This window comes from Malurus melanocephalus, unplaced genomic scaffold (genome assembly GCF_030028575.1).
Source record: "Malurus melanocephalus ecotype Western Australia unplaced genomic scaffold, MMel_1.1 scaffold_331, whole genome shotgun sequence".
NCBI lineage: Eukaryota > Metazoa > Chordata > Aves > Passeriformes > Maluridae > Malurus > Malurus melanocephalus.
The window spans coordinates 401,055-414,464 of record NW_026623563.1 but is presented as its reverse complement, the minus strand read 5'-3'; positions in this window follow the sequence as shown (position 1 = coordinate 414,464).

Sequence of the window (13,410 nt, the reverse complement as noted above, 5' to 3'; positions counted from 1 at the left end):
TTTGCTCTTTAATTTATCCATTCATGGAGTGGGAACATACTCCCGCTACTTTCATTACCCAATTGGCTTTAATTAAAAAATCTGTAACRCCTCCTGTCTTGGAGGGCTTTGGGTTTGGTCTCCCGATGCCAGGAGCCCTCGAAAAGGAAGGAAGGGGATGGCAATGAGCTGTGAGAGCAGCAATTCCCACACTGGGAGCAGGGATGGTCTGCACACCCTCATTCACATTCCCGTGGAGCCACCTGTGAGTCGGGATCTTCCACATCTCCTCAGCCTAAAGGAGGAAAGAGAACCTGCTTTTACTCCCTGATGCTTTCTGCTCAGTTACAGCATTTATTCCAAGCCTTCCTGCCCCGAGGCTGTGGAGCCTCGCTAAGTTCACTACCCTCATTACCCGAGCATCAGAGGAAAAAAAAAAAAAATAATCTCTCTCTGCCTGTGCCTTTTGCCCAGGGTCTGTGACATCCTTCCGTATCTCACAGGTGCGAAACCAGCACCAAGTAGGCACTGGAAATGTTAAAACCCTTTGTCCCCAAAGGCAAAGTCTGTTGTGACTAATCCCTGGGAGACTCTGGATTTTAAAATTGGTGTATTTTCTCCTTTCTCTTATCTCTACTCCTTCTGAGCCTTTTGCCATGTATTTACTGTCCCTTCTCCCCTGTCCCTGTGCCACCTCCCCACTTGGCATAGCCAGTGCCCTCAGCCAGCAGCACTTTATCTGCTTCCAATGTAGCGTGTCCTAGGAAGAATTATAGCATTGCCTTTCTCTCGACAGCCAGTCATCTCTCAGTAACATACAATAAGCTGTACTTGGGCCAAAGGAAATGGGTTTAGCCTGGCGGGTAATTAATTTTCTCAGGGTTCAGTTTCCCACTCTGAAATTGGTCTCCGTCTGATCAATTAGAAGAACATCTCGCAAACGAAACTGATTATGAATCATTGGTTTCTGTTCAGCTGTGGAAAACCTGATCCATGGCTGTTGGAGCAAAAASCAGAGGGAAGCTTCGGCCCATTTCTCCCAGCTGCTGCTCAGGAGCCAAAGCAACGCTCAAACACACGCCCCACTCGCTCCTTCAAGGAGGAAAAGATGCTGGGGCTCCTCCAGTTCACAGCAGAGCTCTGGAAATGGTCCTCAGATCTCCTGGGAGTTGGCCATGAAGTTTATCCTCAGATTCCCTGGCCACGGAAGTTTCTCCACTGGCTGAACACTGCCCTGGGACCACCCCTCTGAGCACCAGCAGAGCTTAATTCTGGCAGATCCTGTTTCRTTTTGCCTCCAGACATGCAAATAAAAAATGGAAAAGCTTTAGGATGAGGAGCATCCCCCAGACGTCTTTAATTYAGATGTAATGGCTTTGAACAAGGAAAGGAATGATCTCAGACATCTGAGGTCTCTGTATCACAGCGAGCCTCTCCTCCCCATTTTCCTCTGCTGATAATAGTCACAGCAATGATGGCAGCTGAAGTTTGACTTTTAAGAGAGTGACATTTCCATTTCAGCCCCGAGCAAGCCCGCAGGATCCAGCTCCCAGTGGGAGCAGTTACCCAATGTCCCACATCCACAAGGAGAACCCTCTCCATCCCCTTCTCTCTGCCCCATTTGCCCCCCAGCACCGAGCAGGACCATCAGCTCAGTTTTCCCTGTGTCTTTAAACCATGCYCAACATTTCACTTTAAAGGAAATAAATAACGTCAAGTGTTCAAATGAAATTTTGCTGAGAACCCTCTTTTTCTCCTGAAAAAGCCGTGACACTAAACTTTCCAGTCATCTCAAGCCTTGAATAGTTTTTCATTTGTGTCAGATTAACCAAGTTAAAATTCCCTCTCACGGACTCGGCATTTAGAGGTATTATGCCAGAAGTAGCTTAATAACTTTCACTTCAAAAATAAAGAAAAGAAAAAAAGARRGGGAAGAAAGGCATTTCTTGGCAMCATGCAGAGTAAACAAAGAAATGCAATTTCACAAAGCAGGACCTGCTAAAGGGGACGTGCTGCAGACAGAGAGGAGGACTGAGGCTGGACTTTGCAGTGAGACAAGGCTGCACATGAAAAATTCATCATTTAAGATCCTAGGCAGCAATCCTGTCTGTTTTTATACACCAAACTGGGTCAAGCCCAGTTAGAGCCTGGGCAGGACACTCTCTAGAAAAACTACTTTAGTAAAAAGAGGTGCAGTAGAAAGTAGTTCTCAGAGGGCAAGGGTGTATGCAGTTCCTACAGTTACAYAAATATATATAAATATATAGATAGATATGTAAAGAATATGTCACTGTTTTATAAAGCTCCTTTTTTCCTCTGTCTCCCTGACACAGACCTCTCATAGATGGAGAGCTGCATTTGCAGAAATAGTCTTCATTTAGAGTTGAAGTATGTAATGCATTTGCTGTCTCCTGGACTGACCTTTGCTCCCGCTGGAGAAGCAGATTTGGATGGGAGAAAAGGGAGSCTTGTGACGCTTAAAAGCTTCTGCAGGAGACTCTACACACGTGGGGTCACCCCTGGCACAGCTTTGACCCCAGCTTGGTTTATTCCTAATGAAGGCAGTCTGGTTGTGCCAAGGAAATGGAGGTGTTGATGGTGGCTTTTAGTATAAAATACATTATTTCTGCACACCTTCAAACTGAGGAGCAAGACCTGGAACACGAAGAAAGACAAACCTGACTATTATCCTGATAGACTCAAGTGCAAGGAAGAGAAGGGCTGTTGCTCCCGTGGTAACCCCTGTTAAGGAATGTTTAAAGATGGAATTTCYGAACTGAACAGTCACAGCTAAAATAGGATCCTAGCTCCAGGCTCTCCGAGASGCTGCTTTTAAGATGCAACGGGAAACTGATGCCCTGACCTCTTGTGGTCACTAAACACACAGAGCCAGATTCCCCCAGCATATGATTGTTTCCAACACAGCCTCATTCTGAAATTTTTATTTCTTTTACTGAATAATGTTGTCTCCAGCRCTCCCTTCACAGTTTCACCAGGGCAGGGACTTATTCACCATTCCCATTTCTTTGTGGTGATGCAGTTGGAGGTGTCCACACACAACAAATTCCAGAACCCACTGCAGTGGTTCACAGAAAATGCAATAATATTGGAATGGGATCTGCTGTCCTTCATAGATACTTCCAAGCRTTCCTGCCTTTGGGGGCACGTGAAATGATCCTTGAATGCAATTTGACAAAGTTCAGAACCAACAATGAGATCTTTCAGAATGAGAGGGTGAGGGCTGGCTGTAAAAAAATGTATTTTTGTCATTGCCTCAAAGTGTTTCAGGACGTTTCCAGCAGAGAAACCATTCTTGAAGAGCTGACAAAAGGAGTAGGGTGAAGGATCCTTCACATGGGTGTTGGCAGTCTAAATTATACGAGATTTGAGTTTCCAATATATCTTATGGTTACTGTCTGTGTCTAGTGAGTTTTGCTGTAAAGAAATGATGGGTTTTGAGCCAACCATCTGGCGTGACCACATGGGAAACCAGACTTTGATTCACACCTCTGCAGGCAAGAGTCAGATGCTGGGAACATTGAGGACCTGACTGCAGGGCTTGAAAAACATCATTCTCTCCACTCCATCATTGCCCAGGGCTGGTGGGGACCTACAGATACAAATGCAGCCGGTTGAGATGACCACTGAAATTTAAGAAGAGGCTGAAARCTTTGAGGAGGAACAGCTCCTCAAAATATACCCCAAAACATTTTGATTTTTTTCCATCTTTCTGTTGCTAGGGGAGGATTAAAAACAGCCAGAGAGAAAATATAATAAATRTAACACCAGCTAGTTGTTAATGTGTTTGACCTGCTGCCTTTTGGGTTGACTTCTGGGTTTTTTGCAAAGTCCCCAGTGTAAGGTGTGGTTTTCTTCATTMCATAAAGCTGTAGGAACAACTTCTTTGAATGAAGACACGAGTGAAGGGAAGGGGGACGCTTCCCAGGGGGTGATTAATTGGCAATGTTTTTCCTTGTAAAACCAAAAGCTTGGTGTTTACTCTGACCATGATAAAGCATAGGCACAGCCTGAGCTTCCTTCTTCYTCCTGTGATAATTCCCCCTCTCCCGTGGCCATCACCAGAATCTGGGATTCCTGTCTCGTATTCCCCGTGACCTCGGATTCAGCGAGAGGATGGGATAATTCCCAAGGCATTTCAGTGAGATGCTTGACTGGATGAGGCCGCTGAAGGACTCAGCTAATGCTGTTTGGGTTAAGAGGATGCTGATAACTGAAAATCCAGTCCAGCAGTTTACAGGCTCCAACCAGGGCAAACGTGAGACAGAGTGAGGCTGTCACTCTGTGCCCAGGCAGTGAATGCATTTCCTACTGCRTGCCCAAACCCAAAGCCAATGGCATTTCCCTCCTGGAAGGCTGCTCAGGGAGAGAGCGATGGTGTTGGAGCTCTGTGGTCATAAAGGTCCGTGCTGCTGCTGGGAGGTCAGCCCAGGATGAGGTGCAAACGCTGTAAATGAGGGAGGAAGAGACGATTTCCTACCATAATGCATTATGCACAAACAGTAAACAGATACTTACCCTCGGAATGGTTCTGTCTGAGATGGGGAATAAAGCAAAAATAGTCGGCAAGACAGACGCAGAAGCCTGTCYCTGCTTTAACAATCTGCACTCAGCCATGTTCAAAATAACCACTTGGCAACAATTTTCTCAGAGGGAAAGTGGTGTGGAGTGCAGAAAATAAGGGCAGAGCTGTAACAGAGGCAGAGGGGTTGAGCCAGGRTGTTGTTTTTGTTCTGCTCTCCTCCTGAAGCCGGTCCAGGTTGGTTTTGCCTCGAGCTGGTCATGCTCTGGGAGCTGCTTTGAGACCTGAATGYTGTAAAAATGGCAGAGTGGCGAGGCAGGGGCTTGGTGGCAGCACACAGGGGCTGTCAGAGCAGGGCTTTAACCAGCAGCTCCTTCCCTGCTGCACTCTGGACTCGGGCTGTGTTCCCAGGGAATTCCTCTGCAGGAGGCAAAGGCTGCTCTGTGACCTAATGGGTTACTGAGGAAGAGTCCAAATCTTTTTCATCCTTCTTTGAACAAGARCTGGAAGGAAAACAAAACGCCCACRGGGACAAGGAGTTTTCCTACAAATTCTGTTTCCATGTGATATTTCAAGACATCCCTGGCATATTTGACTTCTAATATCAAAGGAGTGTTTAAGTTAGGAGGTAAAACAAGAAATATGGACTGTTTGATACTGGTTAGAAACTCTGAACAAGCAACTGAGGTAGGGACTGACCCATGGTAGGATTTTATTTATTGCAGAATCCGTGGTGAAGGTGGCAGAGAGCAGAGAGAGGAAACACGAAAAAAGCCCTTTTGTTTGCCACTGCATTATTGTGGTTTGGCATCCTCTTCATCGTGTGATACGATGCAGGAATAAACAAGATGAGGCTGGGATTGCAATCCATTAATGCCTTTCCCATTCCTGGTGAATCCCCACCAGTCGGGAATGGCTCCCGACCAGGTCGTCAGGGTGATATTTCAAGCAAGAATAGAATAATTTTGAGAATGGTTTATCTCCTTTCCAGCCTGTGGTCAGATAACATCCCTGTGGCGACCATTTCGGYTGTCTATGTGGAAAAGTAATGTGCAGAAAGTAATTTAATGTAATGGATTGTTTAGCTTTCTTTTAATTAAATGGAGCAGCTGGAAACAAGGAGAAGACAGCTCTGTATCACTGAGCAGGTCTCTAATTGCAGGCATCCTCCAAAGACCCTGCTCAGTGCTCTGCTCTTCCAGTCCAAGTTGAAAACCCAATAATACCCCAAATCATTTCGATTTTTTTTCCACCTTTCATGGAGTATTTCAATGGGTTGGTTTGTTTTCTTTTGCTATTTATCTCTCTCTCTCTCAAAAATTCAAACTGCCCCTGGGAAATACGTGTCAAAGCAGCTCCAGCAGCTCCAGCAGCTCCAGAAATCCTCTCCCAGAGGAGCCCAGCAGCCACACGAGGGAGGAGAGTGCTGAAAATCCTTGGGAAACTGTCCTTTTCCAATGACTGGCTGAGGAGCTCTGACTGTTGATTCCCAACAAAATGATCCCAGCTTTTTGAAGATGACTGAACACGTTGCTGGGCCTTTCAAGGGAGAACAAAAGGCTGCATGTGGAGGGTTTCAGTTGGATTGTGACTGACTCACATGGTCAGTGTGGGTGTGATGCTGTCAGGTATTCCCAGGAGCAGCAGTRACTTCAAAGTAAAACCATTTAATGKCATCGTTTTCACCATAATTTGGAAATGGATGGCTTTGGGAAGCACATCAACTGGGAGAACTTGGGTCGTTTTTTTTCAGTGTAAAAAGGTCAACATTCTGCTGTTTACAAGAGCAGGATAACCAGRGTGTTAAAAGTTGTTTATTTTTCCACAGAGGGGTCCAGAGTGGTGGCTCAGAAGGAAGCAGCCACATGGCAGATGGCTGAAGGCAGGTGACATAAATCCACCCCATGCCTCACTGTACTCATTTCCTTTTCACCACTCACCCTCCCTTCCTTCTTCTTCATTTCTGAAGGGGTTTTGTGTGTAAACTGAGAGATGGGACAAATTTTTTGAGGTTTCCCTCCAAAACCTTGGTACAAGGAGGTCACTGGAGCAAAGATTTGTCCTCCTGGCTTGCCCCTCACCCTGGCTAATTGCCCAGTGCCCAAARCCATGGGCAATTAGCCCAGTAGGTCACACTAGACCTACCTGAGTCTAGGTCACGGTGTGTGTTCCTGGAGAACAGCTTGCACTCCTCCTCCTGCTCGGATCCCCCCAATCTCCTGCTGGCTGTGCACAAGGCTAAAGGWTTGGAAGCAACATCTGCACTCGGTGGGAAGCTGGGCCAAGGCTCTGAGAGTCTGCCAAGCAACCCTTTGTCTGGTGTGTAAATCTACACCTCTTGCAAAGGGAGAAGAGCGACGAGGGGAAGGCAGTGCTGAGTTGCAGATTTGTAAAAGAGGTTTTTKAGCTCTCTAGGGGGGTAACTCGCAACTGCTAAATATACTCCAGGAGAAACACAGGCAGATCATTGCTTTCCTCAGCCTCACTACAAACTCTTTATGTTTTTCCTCTTGGGAGGGGACAGGAATGCAGCATCGGCAGGGAAAAGGAAGGAACAGMGGGTTTGGTCTATTTGCTGTTAACTCCACCACGTGCCTCATCAAGGCTTTTTCCAGTCCTCCAATCTCCATCCTGAGGGAAAAAGAATTGAGAGGGAAAAGATGTGGAAAAGGAAAAAATGAAGGGCTTCTGTGCGTGCAGAGGAAGATATTTTGACAGAATGGGTGGTGGTGACTAAGAAAAGGGGGGAACAGGCGAGTGGTAAATGAGTTTGTGTTCCTGGCTGCTGAGTAGCCCCGGGAGGTTCCCAGCAAGGCTGCCGCTYTTTTATTGGAGTTTTGTGCCGGAGTTATAAACCCTTTAAATGAGCCTAGATCATTAGGGAAGCTTGGCTGATCACTGATGAAAAAATATAACAATTAAAACAAAGGGCTGGAAGAGGGAAGCCAAGGGAGAAGGGGCTGGGGGTGAGCGATTTTAATACTTAATAACAAATACTAATAATGGTGCGGAGTTGGGGACTAATTAAAAGTTTCTAAAAAGAGAGAGGAAGAGAGTGGAATTAATCTGGAGWGTTTTGTCAGTGCCTRTAAAGCCACCCTGGCAAGGGGGACRGGATGGAGTGCTGAGAGAGAGGGATCTGAGCCATGGTGGAGCCCAGCTGCACAGGCTGGTCCTGCTCCTCTCCTCAGCTCTGTTTTGGTGTCTGCTCCGTATTTCAGGAGTTTCAGAGGTCATTCTCCCATGTGGAGTCAAGGCACTGGGGAAAAGGAAAGAGTTTGAAAGGTGAAGAGAGAAAAATTGCCTGAAAATGCACTGTTTTGGGGCAAAGAGACCTGTTGGCAGCAGCACAGGTCTGAGAATTGTGGTACCCATGGCCATGGCAGGAGCAAAGGAAACAGGAGCCAAAGAGGACAAATGGCAACAGCTCAGGGAGCCACTGCCACAGTGTTTTCCATGGATTTTCACCTGTTCCTCCAGCCACCCATCCCTCCGTCAATGCTGGTGAAAGTGCACCTGAACCCCACAGAGGGAAAGGATCCCCAAAGCAGCAGGGTCACAGGTCTGCCTTCAGCTGTGCCTCCAGCTGTGCCTCCAGATGTGTCCTCAGGTCTGAGGGTGTGGAAAAAGCTGAAATAACCAAAGCAACARCTCTTGCCCTTCACTCCCCAGTTCAGCAGCTGCCTGAGGGGCTGCTCAGCCTGGAGAAATATTTTTGTGGGTGATTCCAGCTAAATCCTTGCAGCCACCACACCACTGACACCTCCTCTGCTTCATCCTTGGAGATAAAGGACCTGTTGTGGGCAATGCCAGCCTCAGACATTCCCTCCTTTTWCTTTCTCATCTGTGCAGGCGACTCTTAAGTTTTAATTATTATTGCTTTTTAGCTGTTCTTTGTCTTAATTAAGTCTGACTTGCTGACTATTTCAAGGGAGATGATGACTGGGAAATGCCTTCCTGCCTTGAGTTTTGGATTGTGGAAGGAGGGATATGAAGCCCATTGTCAGTGGATCTGCCAGGCAGCAGGAATGCAAAGGAGCAGTGGGACTGGGGAAATGCTCAATTAAAATGGGACAATCCTGCTGGAATGAGCACAGACCAAGAAAGCCATGGGGATGTGTGCCTGGCAGGTAGAAAGGATTTTCCAGAAAATCCCTCTGTGTTTGTCTGGGATGTGATTTARAATCATGGAATCATTAAGGCTGGAAAAGGCCTGTAGGGCCACTGAGCCCAGWTGTGACATCACCAAATCCCAAAGTGCCACATCCAGGCCTTTGAAACAACTCCAGGRATGGGGACTCCACCACCTCCCTGGGCAGCTCCTGCCAATCCCTGASCAYCCTTTTTGTGAAGAAATYCCTCCTGRTGTCCCCCCTGKCCCAKCCTGARGCCGTTCCCTCTCCTCCTGTCCCTGTTCCCTGGAGCAGAGCCCGACCCCCCCGGCTGTCCCCTCCTGTCAGGGAGTTGTGCAGAGCCACAAGGTCCCAAATGATCCCCCTTTGCTCCAGGCTGAGCCCCTTTCCCAGCTCCCTCAGCTGCTCCTGGTTCTCCCACCCTTTCCCCACCTCCATTCCCATCTCTGGATGTTCTTTCACCCCTTTTTCTCTCTAAAGCAGCACCAGATAAGTTCAGAGCCACAACACAAACAGCAGCAGCATCCCCTGAGTCCTCAGACYCCCAAAGCCCCCAGAGAGTTTCCCCATGGCTCTGCTGGGCATGATTTCATCCCCACATAGGAAGAGCCGAGGTTCTCATGTGTTGTTTGGTTTGAGAACTCTCTCCTGGCTCCTTCCACAGCCCTGGAGATCCAGCAGGAGCTTTGCTATTCCACACCAGGGCTCTCTCTGCCTTTCTGTAAATACCTCCATCCCAGCAGCCTCTCTCCAGCCTGACAGATTTGCTRTGAGGAACCTGGCAGCAAAGGTTTTTCCTCCTCTCTCTCCCTCTCTGACAAATGTATAAAATGTATTAGCTTTTCATGTTTTAATTTATGATATAATAAACTCCTCCGTGCCCTGGCTTCGTTCAGGGATTGGAAGTGAAGTGTTCCACTTGCCTGCATTGGTGGAATTCTACCAGAATATTTTGGGTTGGAGAGGGATGGGGCAAAGGGTGGAATTGGAAGGAGGAAAGGGAAAAAGGGGATGGAGGGGATGTGAGGCTGCTGGGGCAGAAAGGGGAAACGGGAGGTAGAGAAAATTTCTATAATTTTTTTTCTCATTTCACTGGACATGATATGCTTCTCTGTGGGATTTACAGAGCTCTGCTCCTGGTGCTGGAGGAGCTTCTCCAAGGGACAGAGCCATGCCCACACTCAGACCTTTGAGGAAAAAATAACATAAATGCATAAATAACATACTGCAAGAAGGGAGTGGGTCCATCCTCACTGAGGATGGAAGAATGGGGTTGCAGGAGTAGGATGTAGGAAGCAAGAAGGACTAAGCTGCAGTGAAGGACTGACTTTGAAAAATAAAAGAAAGAAGTCCAGTGTTCATCCAAAATTGGTGTCTGGACACACACTTGGCAGCACCTTGGGCAGCTGCACTCCAAAAMACCAGAGCTCCCAGTCACACCTGCTCCTTCTGTCACCACAAATCTGCTTTTCTTCCCAAGCTTTCCCCCTCTTTTGTTTGCAACTCAGTCTGGAGGGACCTTCTGACAAGGTACCTTKATCCATCAGACTGCCAGGAACTTAAAAACCTCTCATTTGTCCACTTAATGAAATGGGCACTGCTGGCTTGGCTGCTTTGGTTTTCTTTGCTCTGAATAAATGATTGCCCCCCATGTGTAATTTTTTTTTTCTCAAGTACAAAGGTTTGGTGCCGGTGTTTTATTATTTCTGCAGGGGAGAGAGGGTGGTATTTTCCTGGATGATGGATATACACCTGTGGTGTGCAGGTAGCTTTACACCACAGAAGGCTGCTGTGTGATGGACATCCAGAGAGGATGAGAAATCACTGGAAAAATGGAGGGAAAAGGAAGCCTTCACAGGAAAAAAAAACCAAAAAACAAAAAAACCAAAAAACAACAAAAAAACCCCAAACAAAACAAAAATAAACAAACAAACAAACAAAACAAACAAAAAAAAACCAGCAAACCAAATGGGAGGAAAAACATGACTGAAGTGGGCAGGCAATAAAAATGAAGTATGATGGTTTACAAGGGCCCAACCTCATCCTGTTCAAATCAAGGGATTAGAATAATCCAAATCCCCAGATCAACCATTTTGAGTCTTAGAGCTAAAACTCCAACTTTCCTGAGCACTTGAAAGAAATAAGTTTAGGACAGTGAAAGCTGCACCCTTCACCTGCAAGGACAACCCCATCCCCACCCATTCTCCTTCCCCAGAGGACACAGAATTTCCTAGCACTGCACAGAACTTAGAAAAACACCCTGCTCTTTTTAGTTTTCTTTTCTTTGTTTTACAAACAAAAAGGTGGTGGAGTTATCACCACMAGACCTTCTGTGGGGAGGAGCCCATCCATCAATCCCCAGGGACAGGTTTGCTGTAGGATTAGCTCAGGTGAAGGACACACAAAGGTGTCTGTAAYGATATGGGGTGGATTTGCTGAAGGATTTGCTCAGGTGAGTGATGCAGGTTCAGATGTTTAGGGTCCTGTTGATGGATTTGCTGTAGGATCTGCCAAGGAAATAAATCTATGCCGTTTGTACCAAGCATCTCAGGTCTTGTTGTAGGTATTTTCTTTGTTGGTAAAAAAGTGTAAAATTATACAAAAAATATAAAACCTATGTAAAAGTAGAAATAAATACTTGAGAGCAATTAAAGCTGTAGGAATTTTCCAGAAGAGAAACAGTCTCGCAGGCCAACCTCTGTAAGTGTGTTATGCATTAGCCCAGCACTTGTTGTCAAACTGAGATGACTTGTTGCTTATAGAATTTCTTGTGATCATCAAACCAGCTGAAAGCCTGGCTTGAGTAATTAAAATGCTAATTGGAAATTCACCATTCATCAGAGGAAATAGCAATGAGTTCCTTTTTTTTTTTTTTTTTTTTTTTTTTTTTTTTTTTTTTTTTTTTTTTTTTTTTTTTTTTTTTTTCCTCCAGCATTTTCTCTCTAGTGGTGGCAGATGTTGGGGTTGTGAATTCATTGTCAGCCAGAGACGCGGCGAAATCCTCTCTCCAAAAACCAGTTCCCTGTATTTTTGTTGATTGTCTGCTTAAATTAACCTCCTCTAATGAGACGGAGATGCTTGGGGTTCGCCTGTAATTTAGAGACTGTGAAATTGTGAGCGTGGAGCTGACACATCCCGGTGGGTGACGGGGGCTGCAGAGCTCTCAGGGTGCACACACAGAGGAGAGGGTGGCAATGGATCTGTGCTGGAGGGTTCTCCAGCCAGGCTGCTGGCACACAAACGCTCAGGATCATTAAGCACCACGGCTGGAGACTGCCCTCTGCTCTCAGAAGGTGTTTACAGTGGGAAAAAAGTGAGAATAACGGGGATGGAAAGTGCTGCCACATCTCCCAGTTTTGGATTTAAATTGSGTGTCCATCCCTGTGAGGGTRGGSAGGCCCTGGCACAGRGTACCCAGAGAAGCTGTGGCTGTCCCTGGATCCCTGTGAATGTCCAAGATCAGCCTGGGATAATGGAAGAATGTGGCTGAAATCCCCAAAAGTGGGTGCCTTCCACTGCAGGATTTCAGTTCAGGTGTGGACACACCGTCCTCACCGCCCCCACCTCCGCCGAGGCTCGCACTCGGAATTCTTGTATCCAAACATCAGAATTCCATTTTCTCACTCAATAAGAAGGTGCTGTTTGAGTTATTCCTCGCTCAGGCCCCGATCAATGTGCAAACAAACAAAACCTCCTCTGGAGATATCCCACCAGGACATCCACTGGCACAAACCCACCCAGGCCAGGGGGGAGCACCAATGTCCACATCTGTGTTTGGTTTGGGCAAGGGACATCAGAGAACTGCAGGGCTGCCAGCTTAATATTTTAGGGYTAATTTAAGGTAATAGATGTTTGAAATACTCTCAGCCCTCAAGACATTAGCACACACCTCAGCTTTCATCAAAAAAGAGACACACACACACAAAAAAAAAAAAAAATCATTCTTTGTTTTCATGCTGAGCAGATAATCTGGATATTGTCTGACAGATTCAATTTGAAGTCCATAACAGAAAGACAAACAAAAAACCTCCTTGCCTGCTACCCCTGACAATTTTTTTTCCCTGTGTTTGGGATATTGTGATAATGGATTTGTGCCTGTAGGACCCACTGGGGGTTGAGAGCCCCTGAGTTTGTGTATATGCCAAAGATGTTGCACAGAATGGTGAGAGTCTCGAAGAAAATGAGAAGTGCTGAAGCCCTTTCTAACAATATCCGTTGCTTTAATAGAAGATATTATCACTGTATGTGAATCCTGTCACACATTAGGCCTCAAATCAGATGCATTTACAGCCCTGTATTTTAAAAAGGCAGAAGAGCAGTGCTATGAATTTGTTTGGGGGGGGTTGTACATTTTTAACATAGTTATTACWAGGGGAAAAAAAAATCCATTTACTTGGGTTCGAGTTCAGATGGATTCTGGATCAAAAGGCCAAAGTTATATCCTGAAATTCGGGAAGATTCACATCGTTCATATCTGTGTCTGTGTTTATGAGGCGAAATGAAACAAAACACATAAAAAAAAAGGTGAACAAACAAATGCACAAACAAAACTGGAGCCAGATCCCCGAGCCCGCTGCTGAATCGGGAATGAGAGCAGATCTAGGCACAAAATTCTAATCCACCCTCTCATCCCCCGCTAATTGTCATTTTTGTTGGATGTGTATCTAACATATGCCAATTATTTGTGTTTTTACAAACACACTGCTCGCCCAGAGGTAAACAAGGAAGAAGAAACATAAGGAAAGGATGGCTCTGCAT